This window comes from Neopsephotus bourkii, unplaced genomic scaffold (genome assembly GCF_033783945.1).
Source record: "Neopsephotus bourkii isolate Nb327-2 ecotype Australia unplaced genomic scaffold, CSIRO-AGI_Nbou_v1 NB_1036, whole genome shotgun sequence".
Classification (NCBI taxonomy): Eukaryota; Metazoa; Chordata; class Aves; order Psittaciformes; family Psittacidae; genus Neopsephotus; species Neopsephotus bourkii.
In genome coordinates this window covers 2338720-2351844 of record NW_026901525.1, presented here as the reverse complement: position 1 = coordinate 2351844, position 13125 = coordinate 2338720, and the positions used below count along the sequence as shown (strand labels likewise).

Sequence of the window (13125 nt, the reverse complement as noted above, 5' to 3'; positions counted from 1 at the left end):
TGTGTATTGTGCTGTCGTACCTCCACACTGTCTCCTCCTTGTATCAGTAGAAGCAAGCTTGCAGCACAGCACTCGGTGAGGATGTTGCCTCTGGCACATTCAACAGGAGTTGGTAATGTCAAGGAAAGATTATTGAGCAGGGCAGAAAGCCTGGCTCTCTTCTCCAATGTTACAAATAGATGGTGAAAGTACAGGATGAGTTTTGCACTACTCGATAAAAACGTTCTAGAGAGGACCACAGAAACTGAGAACTGCTATGTCAAGATTTTACACATGCTCTGAAACACAGGGGAATGATGGTCTGGTTGATGCACAAAAGCAGTCAACAGGGATTTCCTCTTAGCACAGCAGTATTCAGCATGCTACACTAGTCCTTCAAACATTGTCTCAGACTTCCCCTCCTTTGGCATTTGGAAGCAAACTGGCCTTCGGATGCTAGGGCAGAGACATAAATACCTGATCTGCCCCAGCTCCTCAGAGCTCTAGGTTTCTTCCAGTACCAACAAGAGGATTTTTTCCTATTGATTGCTTCTTGCAATTGAGCTTACCAAATAGAACTTCCCTCAAATGATTCTTCCAAGTAATCTGATAGAAAACTAACCTTGTTATATTTATTGACAGAACATTGAAATAAATATTATAGGTCTGGAGGGAATGTTTCAGGTCATTGATTATTTTTTTTTTTAAAGGAACTAACAAATGCACTGTATTCCCTTTGGTAAATTATGCTGGGAATCATCGGAAAAAATGCTTACCTTGTTCAAACTGCATCTCAAACCCAACTTCTTCCCGTCCCCAAAGAGCAGGCACCCTTTGAATAAATGTGATCTTGAGCAAACAATCTGCAATTTTAATTGTTTGCAGAATTCTTCTGTGCTTGTGCAGGAAAGGGAAAGAAACCAGTTTGTGCCTTTATCTGCAGCAGGGAGAAGATGTGAAGTTTGGAGCATGTCATTTGTTTGTCAGGAATGGAAAGGGCTCAGAATCAGCTATTGATAGCTTAATACGTTTCACTGAATCTTTTAGTATCCTCCACTGCTTGTTTCTACCATGAAAAGCTTTTTACAAATAAGGCAACACTCAGATGCTTACATGAGGTTTTGTCTCTTCAACAGCACTACTTGAAGAGCCACCATCCACAAACAGCCAAAGAGCTTCTTTTGCAAGACTTAGATTCAGTCAAATAAGCTCCGAGGGCAGGTTCTCTGACTTCCTAGAGACAATTATTTGAAGTAACAGGAAACGATAAATGCAAATGTATTAGAGTGCAATGCCACAGAGCTCCCCAAAACACTGTCACTTGCATTATCCAAACAGCCTGACATCACCTATTTCACTATGAGGACCTAAAAAGACGCTAATGTTTTTAGAGGCTTTAAAACCTGAAACTAGACCTTGAACACAAACAAACAGGAAAAAACCCCAACCCAACCAACCAAAGGATCCTACAGTTAAAGCCCAGACCACTTGTGAAAGCTCACTGCGGACATGCTACAAGCTGCATCTCAGTTTTATTCACCTTGAGGGTCCCTCACCGAGTCAAAAGCATTGCCACAACTGTGAGGAAGCTTTTTGTGATTAGAAGACCAAGGCCTAGTTTGACCAGGGACAGAATATGATTATACTCCCACAGGACCAAGCATCAACCTCATCTGTATATGGCTTCTAGCTAAAGAGCACTGCTACTGAAAGTAACTTATTCCTTGCCAGGGGTTATATCCAGTGTCTTTTCTATGGACATTATGTATAGAGATTTTTTGTACACTACTGAAAAAAGAGACATGTGAAGCCTTCTGGATAGTATCTGCTCATGAGGAACTGCAGGATTCATCTCTGTTCACAGTTAGAGCTTTACTGACTGAGCATGCAGACACCGAATTCTTGCCATAAAGAATTATTTCACACAAGTTTTGCAGCCACAGTAATGTCTTCCCAGCATACTGTGTTTTGATTAACCTTGGAGAGCATTTATGAATTCACACTGTCCATGAGAGTTACATGGAGATTAAGCCACTGCTTTTGATGCCATTTTTCCTACTGACATTGTACAGCTATTCAAAGGAATAAACACTTATGGAGAGAGGAAAACAAAAAGCAACTCTTACTAGCAAAGCTGGTCATCAGTTGGCGGTCCTGGCTCCTGGTACCCACTAACTGTCCCTCCCAGAGATGCATATGGCTTTCCTAAATATTACTAAATGCTTTTTTGATGGTCCCAGTGAAAATGGTTTAGAAACAAACACAAGCACAGTTTCTTACAGCTGGATGCCTTGTGTCTCTTTGTTCAATTGTGTGTTCACACACATGGACAGGGGAATAACCTACTCCATTTAAGACAGCAGAAACTCTTTGCACTGTGTTTTACTTTGTGAAGGGATAGTATAAGAAGAAATGGAGAACAGTACGGTCACTGTTTCTAAAGCCCTTTTCTGTTCCTTAAGTAAAGGATCACAGTCTTCTCACAAGCAGCATGCAGACTTGCTTCATGTATTGACTTGGGCATGTACTGACTACCAGTGCACAACAGTATAACGTATCCTTTGTAAAACCAGAAATCCTTCAAGATCTATGCATGAACTTTTAACATCAATAGTTACTGGAAAACGCAGAATAGTTCCAGTTGGAAAGAGCCTACAATGATCCTCTACTCTAACTGTTACCTGCTCTGAGAAGGAAGTCAAAGGGAAGCGGTATAACCAAGATGTACTTTGGGCCTTGCACACTGCCACCTCGTGGTAATTCAGCCCCAAATTCTAGAACTGCACAAGCCCCAAACACTATTCTTTTGAATATGGAAAGGCAACAGCATTTCCTGGCATCACCTCCTAGAAACATCAGGGAGCCAAAATAAGCATGTAAGTTATACAAACCCTGGTGTTGATTTCTCCTTTAAAGGAACTGTTCTTGTTGCATCATATAGTGGCTGCCTCAAAAGACCAACTCACTAGTATCAGGCTTTCCCATACACAGACAACATCTGTTACACTGAGGGTCTATGAATTCCTACAGCACCATTCATGATGGAGTCATTAAGAGGGCTGGATACTGAAAGGTAGATCATCATTTAAAATGCCATTTTAGATGAAGCTAAATTGAAGCAAAGAAGTCAAATGACTTCCAAACTCCCAGATGGGTAGAAAAAGAAACAGGGACCACTGGAGCTGACTGTGATAACATTTACACTGCACCAAACCTGTGTTAACTACAGTGAATTTGAGTAACAGAGACTAATAACATACACACAAGAAAGACTGCAGTAACCACAGAAACACTGCTTCCCCTAGATGCTGCTCAACCTGGTGCAATCCCTTTCCTGCAGGAATTGGTCCACTCATTTTTGAGAACACACAGATTACGAATTGAGGTAAAAGAGAAAATCATTTGGTGTGAACTGGCACAATTCCATGGACTCTGTTGGGAGATACCCAGGTCTGCAGCAGGGAGTGAACTGCATCAGTGCGCTCAACAAAGAGAACTTGCCCTTGGTGTGTTTACGACCAACATCTGGGCAACAGTATGAGTTTAGGTATGTATTTACCCAAGTTTTCCACGGTGTCTGGTTCCCCTCTATCTCAAAGGTAATTCACAAGAGTTGTTCAAATGATCAAAGACAGCCATTGCCACTTTCTTCTCACTAGAAAAGGCAGCATCAGCTACAAGTCCAATACTTTTTGCAATGCTTTTCCTCACAGCAGTTTTGGGGTGATGTGAGCTGCAACTTGCACATGGAGTTAATCACACTGCTGCACATTTTGCTTTCCAGAACCTTGGGTAATTGGCAGCGTAAGGCAACCCTTTATAATGTAATACCTTATGCTGGGCCACCATACTGTGAGACCACAGAGTTGATAACTCACCTACCAGGAGCTGACAGACTACACTGGAAATTGGAGGGGAGGGAAGGGAAAAAAAAGGGGGGGGGAAATAAGGAAAGAAAGAGGGGGAGGGAGACAGAGAAATACATTTTTAAAGATAACCTGGAGGCAAATATAATATTTATACTTATTTATCCTCACAGCACAATCATAAGCCCCAAAACATGTCTAATGAGGTGGAATTGCAAAATGGCCATGAGTCCTACTTACTTGGCTTCTCAGTGGTCTCTTAGCAGTCACATGGATCTGTATTTTTCAACTATGTGACTGCTGCAGGCAAAACTCCTCAGAGTAAGAGTGAGAGTCACAGCAAGTCCTTAACTCCCAGTGGTATTCAGCCACAAAAATGCCAACCTAGGGAAAATGAGAAGACAGGCAAAAAAAGTTGCAGGGGCAATTAAGCTCTGCAGACAACTGCACTTAATGCTTGGTTCACATCTGCAGGGCGGCCTCTGCTCCGATGAACTTTCATTCACAGCTTTCCTCAACATTTTGAATGGCCTCAACCTTTCAAGCCTCCGTAAGGAATCAGAAATATGAAAGAAATCAAAACATGTCAGAGAGTTCTTCAATGTCATCACAGAGGAACAAGCCCCAACTTGGTCAATATTGTGCCTTCCATCTGTCTTTTAGCAGATTCCAGTTTTATTTCAAGCCCTTTTAGAAAGTATGTGATACTTCTAAAAATATTATCCTTGCTTCCAGTCTGAATCTACCCTCTTTTAGTTTAAATCCATTCCCCCTTGTCCTGTCACTACCTGCCCCTGTCAAAAGCCCCTCTCCAGGTTTCTTGTAGCCCCTTTAGGCACTGGAACTGCTCTCAGGTCTCCCCTTCAGGAGCCTTCTCTTCTCCAGGCTGCCCCAGCCCAGCTCTCTCAGCCTGGCTCCAGAGCAGAGCTGCTCCAGCCCTCTGATCATTTTTGTTCTTTCTTAAATGTCCATTTTTTTTAGATGTCAGATTTGCAGCACTTTAGAACCAAAAACATCCCCTCCCCAACACAAAACTACCTGTAAGGCATCCTTGCCATTACAGATGCACGAGGGTCTATGCTGAGCCAGCTGAACACCACTTACTCGAACTCCGTGGTTCTGAGGAGCCTCTTTTCCTCACTGCATTGCAATCTGTCGCAGGTTCAGCTATATCAAAACCAGAAATTAATACTATTAAAGGCTGCAGAAGTCAGTGTGAAACTACTTTTAAAACTCTTGTATGAATGACTCATTCACATTTATTTGGAACAGACAGACCGCAATAAAACAGACCCCCAAGAGGTGCCATATCATAATGCTGTGCACTGAAAAGATGCTTTCTGATCTCTGTTCGCACTGGGTGTCACAACTACATTTTGTATCAGTAAGCTCAATATCTTTCAGACTTTATCTGACATTGCAGATTTCTCCCCATTTCCCACCCAATTCAGTTCCTGAAAGTCAGTAAGAATAAACTTTATCCTTTCTCTTTGGAAAGCAACAAAAATGTTCTCTTTGAACACTGTTTTTTAGATGTTTATGTAACTAAACAATAAAGACAGCAGCGAACGTATATCATTCTGATACAGAGCTGATTTGGTGTTGGCTTGAATTCCTGAGAGCTACAGAACGACCTGCTGTGTAATATAACAGCCTGAAACTGGGTGCTGGTTTATAATGCTTATAACTAAAGGAATACTTAACTGCTTGATGGGATACGACAAATCAGCTTTCACATCTATTTGTGATCTCTGGTAGGAAACAGCGTACTACACGATCAGAGCCAATAATTCAGCTTAATCTGTTTGATTCATTCACTGTGTCTTTCACTTCTAAGACATAATTTCAAATCTAGCCCTGACCAACGTGACAGAAAATCTTTGTGATCTGAGTCACAGGAAGGGTCACAGTTAAAGAATTTCCTAAGCTTTAGTCTGGTTCAAAGGACAGAAGCCCAAAAATGTGGAGTAAGAAAACAGTCACAACACCCACAGCCACGGAATCTCCAAGTATCCTTGATCCTCCCATGCAACACAGCATTGCTGACTGGGATCCTAAAAACCTCATGAAGAAAACCCATGCAGCTCCACCACAGCCACAAGCCTGCTTGTTCTCACACCCCATTCCCACCAGCCCCATGCTAAGTGGATGGTGCGGTGGGGTTAGATGCTGCTCAGCTGCTGTTCCCAATGCACTACAGAGATCCCCATGTCTTTAACTTGTGACATCCCCACCTGTGTCTGGGGAGCTGACCTTTTCAAGCCAGCATGGCTGGCAGCTGTGACACAGGTTACATCTCTTCAGTGCAAAGTCTGTGACAGTCACTTGACCCTTTTCAGCAGTAAGCAAATGCATTGTCTGTGGCCAGAGAGGGGAAAACGCAGCCTCTCTGCTTTATGGATTCCTCACCCTATATACACTGAGCCATTTGTCTTTGCCTGTGTGCCCCACGTACAGTCATATTTATGTACCTGTGGGGGCTGTAAGGAGCTTATTTATTATTTGTTTTCATTTAATGATCTCTGACATTCTCCCCTAGGAATACCCATACGCGCTATGCAAATCATATTAAGCCCCTGGCAATAGTGAGAATGCCTTGAGCAGTAATATCTGGTACATTAGCTCTTTGAATGCAGGCAACTTGGTTACTGAACTAAGTCCTTCCCTGCACTTTCCCCCCCGACAGCCACCCTCATTTGCTGATAGTGTAATTCCCCTCCCTAACTTACAGTCTTTTCTAGGAACTGGGTAGGGCTTGCTCCAGGCTGCTTTTCCCCCTAACAACAGCACTGAGCCCACTGCTTTCCCAGTAGTGGTTTGTGACCCCCATCTCTGGAAGGAGGCCAATTTACATGCCAAGAGGTTACAATGGCACACCAGGAGAAGAAAAGCAAATCAAACATTTTTCTAGCAACTACCTTTAATTTAGGCAATGACTTGGGATGATGTGGGCACAGTATGACCAAGTACCTGAAACAAGATGGTGAAAGAAGAGGTCAATAAATCATAGTTAACCCCTATGAGAAAAGAGCATCCATAACATGGCAAGAAAGTGTGAGAACTGACCTAATCAGAGCACTGCAGAAACCTGTGCACAGTGGATTGACCCCGGCACTTAGAAACGCATGTTTCTTTGCGATGACTTCTCCTATAATCTTTGCCAGTTCACTTACCCTTTCTAAATCTCATTTTCACAGCTGTGATACAGGGATAAACCCCCCGAGTCACTGCTGTAGAAATGAGGGAGGTCTGAACTGCAAACAAAACCATGATCATCATAAAAATCACTGCTTTTGTTAAGGGAAAAATTTGGTGTTTCTCATAACCCCTTGTCACGAGCTTTCCAGTGCCCAGCATGTGACAGCCTTGCTAAAAGTCAGGTCTAACAAGTCAAATAGCACTTTCAAATGCATTATTTTGAAAACACATACTACATTTCAACTTATCCTTCATTATCCTTATCCCTGTCTCCTTTTAGCTCTCTGCATTGCTGCTTTGCTATTCTAGTCCACATGATCTGCACTTTGATTAATTAATGTATTCTGATTATTTAACTCCTTTTTCATTTTTCCATATTCTTCTTCCTTGATTTTTCTTCCCTTATCTCCCTTTCAGTCTTTTCTTTGCATCTCTTTCTATTTCTGCTCTCAAGTAATGGTTTTTCTTTTCATCTCTGCTTCTTCCATTTATTATCTTCATGTATGGAAAAATATACACTAATACCTCCAGGGAAAATAATCCACAATGCAGACACTCAGTGAGAGACAGAGGAGATCCAAAGAAGCTGCAGTGCTGAAAGAGATCTCGCAGAGACAGCAAACTGAAGATTAGATATGGGTTTGCAAGAAGATAGGGCTACAGGAAAGGCTAATGAAATCTTGTCAACATATGCAGAAGCATCACCTTGTGTTACAGACCAGAGAGATTTAAATCCAGCCTTATAGGGATTTCTTGTTAGCTCATATGGAATACTGCATTAGGTTGTGTGTAATATGTTGCCTTAGCAATACACCCGTCTATCCAGGTATTTATATTGTCTGTATCGCCAATATTCAGCACAGAACTGACAACAACCTAAAGGGAATTCAGAGAGGATCCACAGAAAACCAAGAAGCAGCTGAAATAACCGATGGGAAATGCTGACCAGCACTCTCAGCTTGGTCAGGAAGGGGTTAAAGAGCTTGCAAGAAAAGTGGCAAATACAGACTATATCTGATCAGCAAGGACGGAGAAACGCATTTGCACACCATGCACAAAGAGATGAAATGAAACCAGGAGAACCCAGGTTAAATTCCATGAAAAACCTGAGGTTGTGGAAGAGCATCCCAGGTAAGAGCCACCACTCGGGACTTCAATGGCACGATACACATGCTATTCTTTCTTTAACTGTCCCCAACCATGCGCTGAGACGCTGCACTTCACGAGATGTTTCCATCAGAAACAGTTAACCTTTAGTTTAACTTGCACCAAGCATTAAAAACTCTCTCCAAAACAGCTCAGTCAACAAGGACCTCATTCCAGTGACTCACTGCAATCACCACAGGATAAAACCCTGGACCTTATCTTCCATGCACCAGCACTCACGTTGCTCGAGACGCACACTCAACCTCGAAGCGCAATGAGCTTTCTCTGCAGCTTGACCATGCTGTAAGTCAGTGTTAATAAAAGTACACTATTAATAATTAACAGTCATTTAAATATTCATATGTTGAGGGGGGCAAGGCCTTCTATCAGCCAGTTGAAGATACAGTAGTGAACCCTGATACATTTCACCAAGGTTAACTTTATCCTAAAGATGCTGCCCTAGTGCATAGAGTAATAAGACATCAGAACGGCCATCGGACAGTTTGCTAATATATACCTATAATACTCTTACTTGATATACTACAATTTCAGAAATGGTTGATTCATATGAGCAAGCTTTAAAAAATATTGGAAGCATTCATTTCATTTGACTAATGCTGATATGACACATTTATATATATCTTTTAAAAGCATTCGTTCCCCTTTTTTTTACCCAGGAAAGCGATTTTTCTTCCACAGCATTGGAAACGTCACCTCAAATTATCACTTGAAGGTAGAATTGCTCCTGAGCCAAATGATACTGTATAGAACTACAAACACTGTCTCCCCCAGGTGACTTTAAGAACTAGGATTTCCTTTTCTGTAAGCGTTCAGATCTGTGCTTTTGCCTCTGGAGCTGAACACAAAGCCAGTGGTGAGTGTATGCTCCCCTACCCATATGCACATGTAACTTGGCATTAACATGATCTGTACCCACACAGTGATAAACTAAACAAAAGAACTCTGAGTCTAAATATAGAAGTGATGCTGGAGAAAGCTCTGTGAACCTCCCTCTGCATGTAGTCTTACTGAGAGACTCCTCTCCCTGGGTGAGTTTGCAATACTGACAATGAATTGGATTCAGTGGTGCTATTAACCCCCTACTATGAAAAGGCAATAGGAAAACGTTCCTAAGTGCTCTGGAAAAAAAACCACAATGAGCTAATAGTTGTTTGGTTTGGGTTTTTTTTAGGTCTGGAATGCAGAAAGTAAGATTTTATAAATGGGAAAAGTCAATGTTCCAATAGCTTTGTTAGCTCATTTGCATTTCTCATCTGTAATATTGACTACTCAGGCTTTTCTCCTTAAATAAACGGTCTGCTGCCTTCCAGTTCGGGTTCAATTTATTTACTCAAGTATACAAGACAGACCCAGTAGCTAGAGTAAGGAGGCATGGTTAATCTACAGCCTGTGATACCACTGAACACTTGGCTCTTGCAAAACCAACCCCAAATAAACAGAAAACCAAACCCAGTTCCTGAGAGAAATCATTTTGCGTCCTGAAAAACTGATTTCTTCATCCTACAGTTGCAGAGGCTGAGCAGTAATAAATGCAATCAGGTTTCCAACAAGGAATATCATCACGAGTGCCATTTCCAATTGATTTGGCATGAGTTGTCCAGTGCAGTTGAGCAGCACTGCTCCAGCTCTTGGCATATGATAACTGTGTATTCGTGTCCTAGTCCTGCACATGAGGACTTGGAGCCTCATTAAAAAGCTTGCAGTTCTTAGTGCACTTCAGGAGGGACTTCACTCACCTCTTTGCAACTTGTTTGCTTTAATAAGAAGTTAAATAGCTACTGTTAATGGAAGTATGGCTGCTCAGTGTCCAAGAAGAGGTAAAACATGGCTGGATGTAGTTTATCTGTTGGATGTTTTCAATACAAAGAACTTCTAAGGCTCTCAAGACAGCTCATATCAGGAAGCTTTGGGTTTGCTTCTCCCCCACCTCTTTCCCACGCTATGACCCCAAGTGCCACGATTTTCTGCACTGAACACAAAGCACTGTTCTGGCAGTTCATTATTCCATTTTTCATTAGGTGTAATAAGCATGGATGTATTCCACACTAGGAGTGAGCCATTAGTCGAGGGTTTGCGCGTAGGAAAAAGAGATAGAAAATCCAGATTTCATTCCTGAGCTTGCTGCACTGATGTGCAAAGCCCTGCGTGTCTCAGTCCAGCCATGTAACAGGAATAATTAAACTAACCACTGACAAAATTGAATCTGTAAAGTGTTTTGAGATCCTGAATGACCAATACTGGAGGACCAAAGAACGTACTGCTGCATGGTAGAAAATCACAGCCATATGGCTGCAGGGATGTCATCTCTGTATTAAAAACAGAAGGAATAAAGGAGGATTATGTTACTTCTCTTGAATGGTTATAAGATGTTGGTTCCCAGAGCATATACTGGAAGGTAAGAGCTATCCCCTGACAGGGCTGCCTTTCACTGCAGTAGTTCTTAAGAAGTAGGTGGGTTCAAGACTCACTTTCTAAAACCAGGTAAGGAGCATTCCAAGTTCATCTCCTGAACCCCTGGCACACCCTTAAGTCACCTTCCTGCTATTCAAAAGCTCTGTTAACTCTGCCCTGTTGTAATTACCGGGCAGCCACTGCCTCAGGATAAATCTAATAGACTTTTTGGCACTGTCAGATTAAAACTTACCTATCAACCCACTGCAGTGCTTTAGCTCTCCCTAAATCTGTACTTGGGAGAGAATTTATGACCAGGAATCGCATTTTGCAAAATGATTAAAGTTACCCAACATCCATAAAAAGTTGCAGTTGTAGATATCATTTTTTTGAAAGCCTGCTTAATTTATGAGAGGTGGAAGGTTTATTGTCATTTAGAGTCCACAGTGATGCAGCAATTTAGCATTCTGCTGAAGCTGTACACAGCTCCTGCCCCGTTTATGGTTTTTACATGTTTTTAAATTGCCATGTTTGTAACTGGGGGCGTCTCCGTACTGGGAAAGGGGGAAGGGGAACAGACTCTCCTCACTGTTCCCTACTCTGTGTGGTGGTGTATCCCCCCCCAGCCTCCCAGCTAAGAGCCACCTTAAACCCACAAACTGCTGCTAACTGAACCCGTGTAGAAATTCCCTCTGTGAAGAACTGGTGCACTTGTAACCCTTTACATATGCACTGGTCACCAAGTCTGGCACTAAGAATAGACTCGGCTGCACCTAAGCTTTGTCAGGAGTTTAGAAAGCAAGGGGGTCCACTCTGAACCTCATGGCCCTTACACTTACGATCTCTGTCTCTATATAAATCATTTCAGCTTAGTTCCACTTCGATTTTCCTTTTATACATTCAATTAGACACAAGCCATTAACCAAGTCTAAGACTAGCTGCACCTAGACTCCATCCGCAGTTTAGAAGGCAAGGGGGTGTATTCTGAGCCTCCTAACTCAACAGGAGGGTCTCCCTTACCCTGTCTTCAGTCTCTGTATCAATTGTTTTTAGCTTGATTTTACCTCGATTTTCCTTTGTAAGCTCCATCCATGTAATAAGAGTGAACCTTGCCATCAAATTGTGTTTAGTTGTGCCTTTATAACTCATATTAAAACTACTCTTGCTAATACCTCCAATGATGATTCTTCGAGTGACCTTAAACCACTCATTTCACAACACCCTACTGTTTAAATGTGAAGCAGGTCGTGTTCCTTCTAACCAGACTGTGAACTATGCAGCGAGCTTCAGCACTTACTCTGAAGACAGCGCGTCCCCTTCTCCTTAAACACAGATGTAAACTCCTCTGCCTCCAGTCCACCACTGAAGATCCTACATGCTGCAAGGACAATGAACTGCCACATTAACACTAATGGGAAGTGTTTTAGGCAACCCATTCCCAGCAAAGGGAATCTGTCTGACAGACACAAGCCAGTGACCTGCACATCCATAAAGTAGAGTCCTTTAGCCTTGTAGAGAGCTTAACTCTGTCCTCCTAATAGCAGCATTCTCTGATTCTGCCCTGTATTGGTGTCCTTATCCACATTACAGGCAGCACAGGAAAGGCAGGTTTGCATTATCAGCTTAAACTCACTTGCCCATCATTTTGAAGTAACAGGTGAAGTGCTTCTCTGGATTGTAAATCTATAATGTGATGTCAGGTTCTCTGTGCAAGCTCCCTAAGAGGACAACTGCTATCTCTTTAAAAGCTACAGAAAAATCAGAAGACATGTCATCAGGTAAAAAGTAATACTTGTGCTATTCATTTGCATATACAGCTTGGTGTGAATCATCAACCCCATGTAACACCAGCTAACAAAGTGGCATAATTCGATGTTTAAACATGTATGTACCCAAGCTAAGAAGCCCTTCAAATTGCTTCCAATTTAAGCTCTTGATTCTGCATGGAGGTCAGTTCCTTTCCCAGTGTGAGGCAAATTCACCCTGACCTTCCAATAAACTTAGACAGAGACCTGGAGAGTTTTGATTAAGGAGCAATTAAGGCTACCAACCGTGTGTTAAAGAAAGGCAACAACTGAAACTGAGTCAGTGTAAATGCTGGACGTGGAAAATGTGCAAATGGCCATCTGGAAAATGCTTATTTACTATCTATTGCTTTAGGAGATTTACTCCCATTTGCAAATTGAGCCAGTTGTAGATATGAGATTGGACAGAGGTGATCCATGTCCTTCCAGATGCTCTCCATACAGTTTGCAGCTTATATTCTGATAAGCATCAGCTGTGCCATGTGCTCATCAGAGCTGAACCACTGAGATTTCCAAAGTAGTGCAGTGCACAGATCTCTAAGTCAAGAGGTGTGTAACAGAGCACAGGGATGCCTCACCTACCTGCCTATCCTTTCTCTTGTGTTAGTTAATTTTCTTCATTTTACCAAGCTAGACTTGTGTTTATCAACTGAAAAGTAATTAAAGACATTTTGATTTATCTCTAAGAAATCCAGTCTCTTCCCCTAGAGCACTATAAT

The 13125-nt window shown here is 42.1% G+C and overlaps 1 long non-coding RNA gene across 1 annotated transcript in view; it reads right to left on the bottom strand.

The window, feature by feature from the left end:
• LOC133216204 (uncharacterized) overlaps positions 1–13125 on the bottom strand; it is a 133317-nt gene that overhangs the window by 13079 nt on the left and 107113 nt on the right. Inside the window, exon 2 of the long non-coding RNA XR_009726575.1 lies at positions 4086–4229. This is a non-coding gene — a long non-coding RNA (uncharacterized LOC133216204). The remainder of the gene's footprint in view (positions 1–4085; positions 4230–13125) is intronic.